The following is an 8,452-nucleotide window of genomic DNA, read 5'->3' on the forward strand; positions in this document are numbered from 1 at the left end:
TAGACATAGGAAGAAGAGGGGATGGAAAAGGAGGGGAGGGCAGGGAAGGGAAGGGGAAAGGGAGAGGTGGAGGAAGAGAGGAAGATAAGAAGGGAGAGAAGAGAAGGAAAGCACAGTGGGTTTCAAGTAAAAATGACTTTTCTACTGTTCAACAGAATTTATATTAATAACTAGCTACCTTATAGTGATCTCAACTATGTCCATGTAACCTAGTCTACTACTCAATTACTGCTTTTCCTAAATCAAACAGAAGAAACTGTGAGAAGAGAAACCTCAAGTCAGAGCCTCAGACCACAGAGTGTCTCAGGAGGACTGAACATTAGGAGCAAATGAGGTAACTGAAGATGATGACACTTGATAAAGGCCCTAATTGCTGTAGTTCCATGAAGTGTTTACAGCAGGGCTCAGTCACGATCAGTAACATTCATTTACAAGGGCTGAATATTAGAGTAAACTGGGTGAAAGTGGGCATTTCCTGGACTTAGTAACACAATGAATAATGTTTTAGAAAACCTGAACACTTGATGATGAATAGATGTTAAGATTATTCTATTTGAATTATTGTTTAGGATGTGTTGTATCATTCTTTGTGATCAGAATTTTTAACCCACAAACAGGATGTAGATAAATGATGAAACAACAAAAGAAGTCAGAGTCAGGAAAAAAGATGGTCATCAAGAGAATTTGTTTTGCATTGGTTTGTAAAAGCACTCAACCACTTTGTAACCTTGCTCTTTTCTAGTTTTAAATTCAGTAATGAAAGGCAACACCCCAAAAGATCCCTTAGTATCATAATCACACAACCAAAGGGCATCTTTTATCATGCTACATTTAGTTAAATTTTGACATTATAAGAAGGAAAGGGGGAGATATTTCACTATCACCCTTTTTGAATTAGCAAAATAGACTATACTATGTGAATTACTTACTAAATAAGGTTTTCTTTAGGTAAGACATCTTCAGCCTCACTCATACGTTCAGTTATAGATGGTTCCCATCAATAGTTTAATATTTCAGGCAGAGTACATTACAGTAACTATGTTTGAACTTTGGAAACATTTATAAAATTGTACTTAAGTATGAATTTTGTTAAGATTCACTGATGGCACTGCCATCAACTTGCAATATCATTTATTATTGAAAAAAATATAACGTGAGTGCATGGTTCGCCATCCAGCATATTGTTAATTGGTTTCTTGCATTTATTCTTCCATCTGTATGTCTCTAGGGCCATGTCACTGTCTCTTAGAGAATAAATAAAGTCTTAGCTTTTCCAGTCAGCAATTTGCAGTCTTTTTATGAAATACCTACAATAGCACCACATGCAATTTTCACCATTGATTCTTTAATTCAAGTGTTCATTCAACAGATATGTGCCATTCACTGTTCAAGACTGAAAACAGAGGTGGGCCAGACAGAAATGGTCCCTGCTTTTAGAACTGTTATTCTTGGGTGTGTGAGAGAACAAGGAACAAACGAATAAATGAAAAAGATGATTTTAGAGCTTGATAAATGCTATTAAGAAAACAAAATACGTAATATGGTAGAGGGTGTCAGAGTAGGACAATATGAATAGGGTCATTTAGGAAAACCCATAGTGAGGAGGTGACATTTGAGCCCAAACCTGGATGGCAGCATTTTCCAGTCCAAGAGAACAGCAAGAGCACAAAGAATGAACTGACATCATGTAAGAAGAAAAGAGAAAAAGTGGCTATTAGGGAGCGTGACGAGGCTTGAGAGGGAAGCAGGGGTCCCAGCACGCAGAGCACCATAGGCCATGGTGGAGAGTTGAAACTTTGTTCTCAGGGTTTGGGCAAGACATCAAGGGTCTTCAAGCAGGGCAATGAGATGTGATTCATGTTTTAAAAAGGTCACACTGCTGGTGGATCATAGGGAGAAGCATAGAGTGAGGAAGGCTGCTGGCTGTGTATTTTGTCTATCTGTTTGTTTGTTTTTTTAGGTTGGATCCTACACAAGGGTGCCAGGTGGAACGGGTGAGTGGGGGTTGCTATCCAGCCTTTGCACTATTCACCAAGCCCTGTATCCAGCATGCAGCCGCATTCATCTGTAGAATTGGGTATATTTTCGATCACATACTATGCACCATATAGGCAGGAAGCAGCCTCAGGAGTGAGAACAGGGGGAAAGGTATCGCAATAATCTTTGCAAGGAAAATAGTTATGGTGGAGAAAGGAGTGGGTCTAGGATATATCTGGAGGTAGAGCTGACAGGATTTAATGATGGATTAGATTTGAGTGAGGGGTGAGGGGAAAGGAGTAATCAACTATGATCCTTAAACCCACAGGATACGGAGCTGTCACTGACACTGAGGTAGGGAAAGTTGGGAGTGGACCAGGTTTTTTAGGAGATGGATCAAGCATTCAGTTTGGCTAGGTTTAGCGTAAGATACATGTGAAGTGTCAAACAGTCAAATTTATGAGTTGAAGAAATGTATGATGCCATTAAGAGTAACTCAGAGTGCAAAGAAATCATAGCCTCTTCTCCGATCTTCTTCATGATTCCTGACCCATTGGGGCATGGGGGTGGGTGGGGGGAGGGGACTCAAGTCCGTCCCATCTGCTATTCTTCACCTGAAGGAAGCATTCAAACATGTTCAGTCTCTCAGATTTCCACCCCACCACTCATCTCTCCACCAAGATGATGGGAGCCCACAGTTCCCTCCCAGCAGTGCCTGGAAGAGTCCTAATACCTTCTGGTGTCCACTAACTCCTCTGCCCTCTACAGCAGAGCACCTTCTTCACCTGCCCCTGGTCTCTGCTGGTGTTCACCACTGAAGCTGGCAGCCAGTGTGGGTTGGTGAGAGCTTAGTGAAGGCTTTGGACTCCCTGGCTCACTCAGTGCCATGTCCACTGGCTCTGTATCCCTCCGGGTGTCTTCCATATACTCCACTGAGCTTGACGCAAAGACCCACCCTGGCCTTGGGAATGTTTATTAGCTCTCTACCTAACGTTGGTCCATGGATACTTTGGGAACATGTGGGAATTTCTGAGTCCCTTTCTCAACATGGAAACTGGGGATAGCTTCAGAGAACTACCATCCAGGCCTGTCTCTGCCTGGCCATGCTGTACCACAGATTTTAGTCTGATACACCCACCATCTACTCCCCACGGCCTCAGTTGGCATAAGAGCCAGCGGGGTGATAACCTCCTCTCAGAGCATCCAAAGTAAATTGGGCAAAAACTCTGAGCATTGCCCTCAGGAGCTATAATACACTTGACTGGGCAGAAGTTCAGAGAGGAAGCATCAGTACTACGTGTCTCTCTCTGCTTCTTTTGCCCCACCTTCTTTCCCCCACAATCCCTTGGTACCAGAAGAGATGGGCTACCAACTTCCATTTTTCCTGGTTCATTCTCTCCTTAACCTGGGATAGCAACTATCACAGCCCAGCCAGCAGAGTCGAGAAGGGGGGAGGGTTCAAAGGGAGGGCAATCTTCTCTTTACATATTGAATCTTAGTACATTGAAGGCTATACAAATTCTTTCCAGTCTCACTACTACACCTTGATGGCTGAGGGAGTGTAGGAAGTGGTGATTTAATTATTTATAAGGGAAACAATCTGGACATATCTAAGTATATTACATTTGTAACTTGAGTTTGTAGCCCAGTGAAGTTGTCAATGCTGGTGATAGAACTTGAGAGTCATCGGCATGTGGATGGGGAAAAGCCAGAACTGAATAAGGACATCTAATTCATGACAGAGAAAGCTGAGTGCCAGAACAGAGTGCTGGGGCAATCCAGTATGGAGACGTTGGACAGGGGGCAAGGAGCCAGCAACGGACACCGAGAGGCAGCACGTGTGATAGGAACAAAGAGCCTATGTGGTGTCACTGTAGCCACGAGAGGAGCAAGTTTCCAGACAAAGGGAGCACTCTATAGAATTGAATGTTCCTGAGAGGTCGAGCCTGTAAAAGGATCCTAACCTGCACTCTGATCCTGACCCTGACCCCAACCTAGGCCCTGAATTCTTCCTTATAAGGATAATGAGGACACATTGAAATGAATAACACAATACCTTATCTAAAAGGACCATTGGTAACAAAATCATAAAATCATGTCACCATGTTTAATTAAGATGAGGCTCTATTCAACGAATGTTGTGCTCTTTGAGCCAAACTGAAACCCCAATGGGATGACTGAAGTAAAGAGGACTGACCATTGGAGATCCCCTGTTGTTACTGAGAACTTTTTCAGGTACCACAGGATCCCCCAGACTGCCTCTTATGAAGCATCATGACTGTGTCTTTCTTTTCTTTTCTTATCTTTTTCTGAAATCAACTTGAAAAACACATTAGTGTTTCATTCTTTCGGGCAGATACTAAAGCACATGGTTTTGTGGGTGAGGCCTCTGCTGCATCCTATACTTGATGTCCCAGGTGTTCTGGAGAACGTAGAAATGTAACTGGAGGTGGAGCCCCTTTTCCACCAAGAGGACTAGTGAAATAAACCCTTGGGATGGACATGGTGCCTGTGTCCTGCTGCCTCTCCTCACCATTGCTCAGAGTTCCTGGTGCCCACCACTGTTAAACTGGCCTTCACATTGCAGTATTCATATTATTCATGTTCTCGATCCCATTTTCTCTATTTAATCAAATTCATATTATCTAAACTATGAAAATAATTATCTGTGGATAGTGTTTGAGTTCAGCATTTGAACTATCTATTTACTTGAATGGTCAACCTGGGAGGCAGAATGAGATAATATGAAGAGAATGGGTTGAATCCGGGCTCTGCCTCTCACTAGCTGAATAACCTTGGAGGTCTAAAGAATCTGGTGGGTTGGGGACTGGGTAGTGAGAAGCCTGGCCTCTAAGTCAGGGTGGGTTTCTAGGGCCTGTCATGAGCCATGGAGGAAAAGTGGGGTTTGCCATGACTGTGGAAAGAAAGACTGAGTCAGGAGCTAACGAGAGAGGCATTTTGATGTGTTCCATCCCAGGGCATAGGACAGAGGTGGAAACTGAGACAGAGGCCAAGACTTTGCATTTGAGGCCAACTAGATAGTTAACGGACCTGAGTGGGTACATAGGAGGTAAATCCTACTATAGTCTGAAATGGCTGAGCCATAGGACTCTGTCCCCTTCGAGATGGTGCTATAACTGAGCTAAGGTGAAATTTCACCCAAGTAGCTCTCAGCATCCCTGTGCTGAACAAACTGTTGGATGTCTAAGCTGCTGAAAGAAAAGTATACATCTAAATTTGTCTTCTTGGGCCGGCCTAATGGCTCAGTTGGTTAAGAGCTCAACCTCTGAGCAACAGGGTCACTGGTTCAATTCCCACATGGGCCAGTGAGCTGCGCCCAAGCTGAGCTGCTGCTGAGCTGCCAACAGGTGGCAGGATGGCTCAGCTGGTGAGAGCACGTGCTCCTAACAAGGTTGCTGGTTGGACTCCCGCATGGTATGGTGGGCTATGCCCATCCGCAACTAAGATTGAACATGGCACCTTGAGCTGAGCTGCCCTGAGCTTCCAATGGGCAGCTGGATGTCTCAGTGGTTGGAGAGTGCGCTCCTAGCAACAAGGTTTCCGGTTTGACTCCTGCATGGGGTGGTAGGTTACATCCACCCACAACTAAGATTGAACACTGCACCTTGAGCTGAGCAGCCGCGAGCTGCCCACGGGCGACCAGATGGCAACTGGGCTTGGGAGCTGAGCTAGCTGCACCCTCCACAACTAAGACTGAAGGACAACAACTTGGCTGTTCCCCTTCCCCAATTCCCCAATAAAATCTTTAAAAAAATTATTTTCTATTCTTGTTAAGAATGGGAAGAAATTATATTGGCTTTCACAGTCTCTGTTGGGACCCATGTCAGTAACCAGTCCTGATTATCTTTCCAAACTGTTTATATGCATCAGCAGAGCAAAAAAATGAGGAGGCATGTAAAAATATCCAGCAGTTTAAATGGAACATTCAGAGCAAATAACCTTGACTGAAAAAGCACTTCATAAAAGAGCATCTCCCATTTCCTGTGTGTATACATAGTTTGATAATTTTTATTCTTACATTGCATTGATGAAGTGAGGGCCAGTTATTACGGAAAGGGAGCAATAGTTAACAGTTCTTGAAGATAAAAAATAATTGTACAACTAAAAAAATAAAAAAAGAACCCAGTAGCAATAAGCATAGCTAGCATTCATCTTGCCTTCTAATGCCATTCTCCAATAAAAGGAATCAGCACTCTTTGGAGACATGGCTGAGTCTCCTATTGGCATAGGAAATAGACAATATGAGCCTGGAGCGTCCTGTAGTGCCAGAAAGTAATACAGTGCTCCAAAGACAAAAATAGAAGAAGCCACCATGATGGGGTCAATGGGGACACAGGAGACAATTGAAACAGTTCCCAAATGGCCAAATCTGGAAAAACTGGAGCAACAAAATAAATTAAACAGTATTTGACTGTAACCCAAAGTGTAAAATAAATATCTGTGAGTCCATATTGCTATAAATAAATAATTCAATAAATAAAAAAATGGGGAGACAAATCCCCCATGCAGAAGAATTCCAAATAATTTATGTAGATACTCAGCACTCAAAGAAGTGGAACGTAACTTCCCACACCTTATGTATGGATGGGCTGGGTATGATGACTTCCTGCCAAAGAGCACAGTATGGAAAGGGGGAAAGAAAAACATTATAATGGAAACACCTGACAAATACGACCTCAGCCAGATGACAAAGGTCAACATCAGCAGGGATAAGTCCCGTTGATGTATGTACCTTTGCTATTTTATGACAAAAACATCACTTTACTTCCGTGGTCTTCCTTCCAAAATACATAACCCCAGTCTAATCATGAAAAAAAAAAAATCAGGCAAATCTCATTGAGGGATATTCTGCAAAATACCTGACTGGCATTCCTTAAAACTGTCAAGGTTATCAAAAACAAGGAAAATCTGAGAAACTGTCACAGGCAAGAGGGGGTCTAAAGAGACATAACGACTAAATATAATATGGTGTCCTGGGTGGGATCCGAATAAGAACAATAAGTAAAAACTAAGGAAATATGAATAAGGTAAGGACTTTAGTTAATAATAAGGTATGAAGATTATTTCATTAATTGTAACAAATGTACCATGTACATATTGTAACAAATTTAAGATGTTAATAGGGAAACGAGATGTGGGGTATATGAGAACTTTCTGTACTACAGTATTTTGCTGTGTATAATGCGCACACACCCATGTTTTCGGCCCAAGCTTTCAGGGAAACAGAATTAGTACTACCCATGTATAATGTGCACCCTTATTTTTCCCTCACAAATTTGGGCAAAAAAAATGCACATTATACATGGCAAAATACAGTATATTTATAATTGTTTTATAAATATTAAGCTGTTCTAAATAAAAACTTTATTAAAGATCAAAAAGGAAGATGGAAAGATGCTGAGGTAAAGTTTGGGGAGAGTAGGCCAGAACCAAAAAACTGGTTTTGGGGTTTGGCAGTAGGTGTCAGATTTTGGAAAAACAAATGCTGGATGGCTGTATGTAGGATAGAACTTTAGTGGAAATGAAGGTTTTAGTGGGATTTTTAATTAATTTAATTTTAATGGAAAATGTAAAGGGCATTTTATGTGGCTTTGTCATTTGTATATCATCTTTCTCCTTCATTTTTATAAAAATGGTCCAAGGTGGGCTTTATGAGCTTGTTATATACATTTTGGAATGCATATTAAACTTCAAAAAATATTAAAATTAAAATAGTCATTGATGGAAAAACCTCAATAGGGGCAGTTAAACAACAGATTGGATTCTGCAGATAATTGAATTGAAAATTAAAAGACCCAATCCAATAGTTCCCCCAGAAATCAGATACAAACACAATGATAAGAAATTTAAGGGAAAAGTAAAGGCATAAAAAATATGTTTAGGAAATTTCAACATATGTACATTAAGAATTATAGGAGAAAAAAGAAGATTGAAGATCAAAGAACTAACAGAAAAGATTGTTACTGGAGAAAGATTGTGATCTTAAGATCAAATGGGCTACAGGCTGGTCAGAAATAAAAAAACAAACATAGCCACAACTAGACAAATTCTGGTGAAATTCCTGAGTTTCAAGGATGAAGACCATGCAGATAGGCAGAAACAAAAAGGTTTCCCACAGAGGAAGAAACAACAGGAACTTCATCAAAGAAGAAACAGAAACTGAAATTATAGACTATTAAGAAACTAATGAGGGGGCTGGCAGAGTAGCTCAGTTGGGTAAGAGCTTGCTTAAGAACGCGAGCTCTGAGCAACAGGGTCACCAGTTCAATTCCCACATGGGCCAGTGAGCTGTGCCCGAGCTGAGTTGCTGCTGAACTGCCAACAGGTGGCAGGATGGCTCAGCTGGTGAGAGCATGTGCTCCTAACAACAAGGTTGCCTGTTTGAGATGGTGGGCTATGCCCACCCTCAACTAAAGACTGAACTCGGCACCTTGAGCTGAGCTGCCGCCCAGAT

Source organism: Hipposideros armiger, unplaced genomic scaffold, assembly GCF_001890085.2.
Source record: "Hipposideros armiger isolate ML-2016 unplaced genomic scaffold, ASM189008v1 scaffold_66, whole genome shotgun sequence".
Lineage (NCBI taxonomy): Eukaryota > Metazoa > Chordata > Mammalia > Chiroptera > Hipposideridae > Hipposideros > Hipposideros armiger.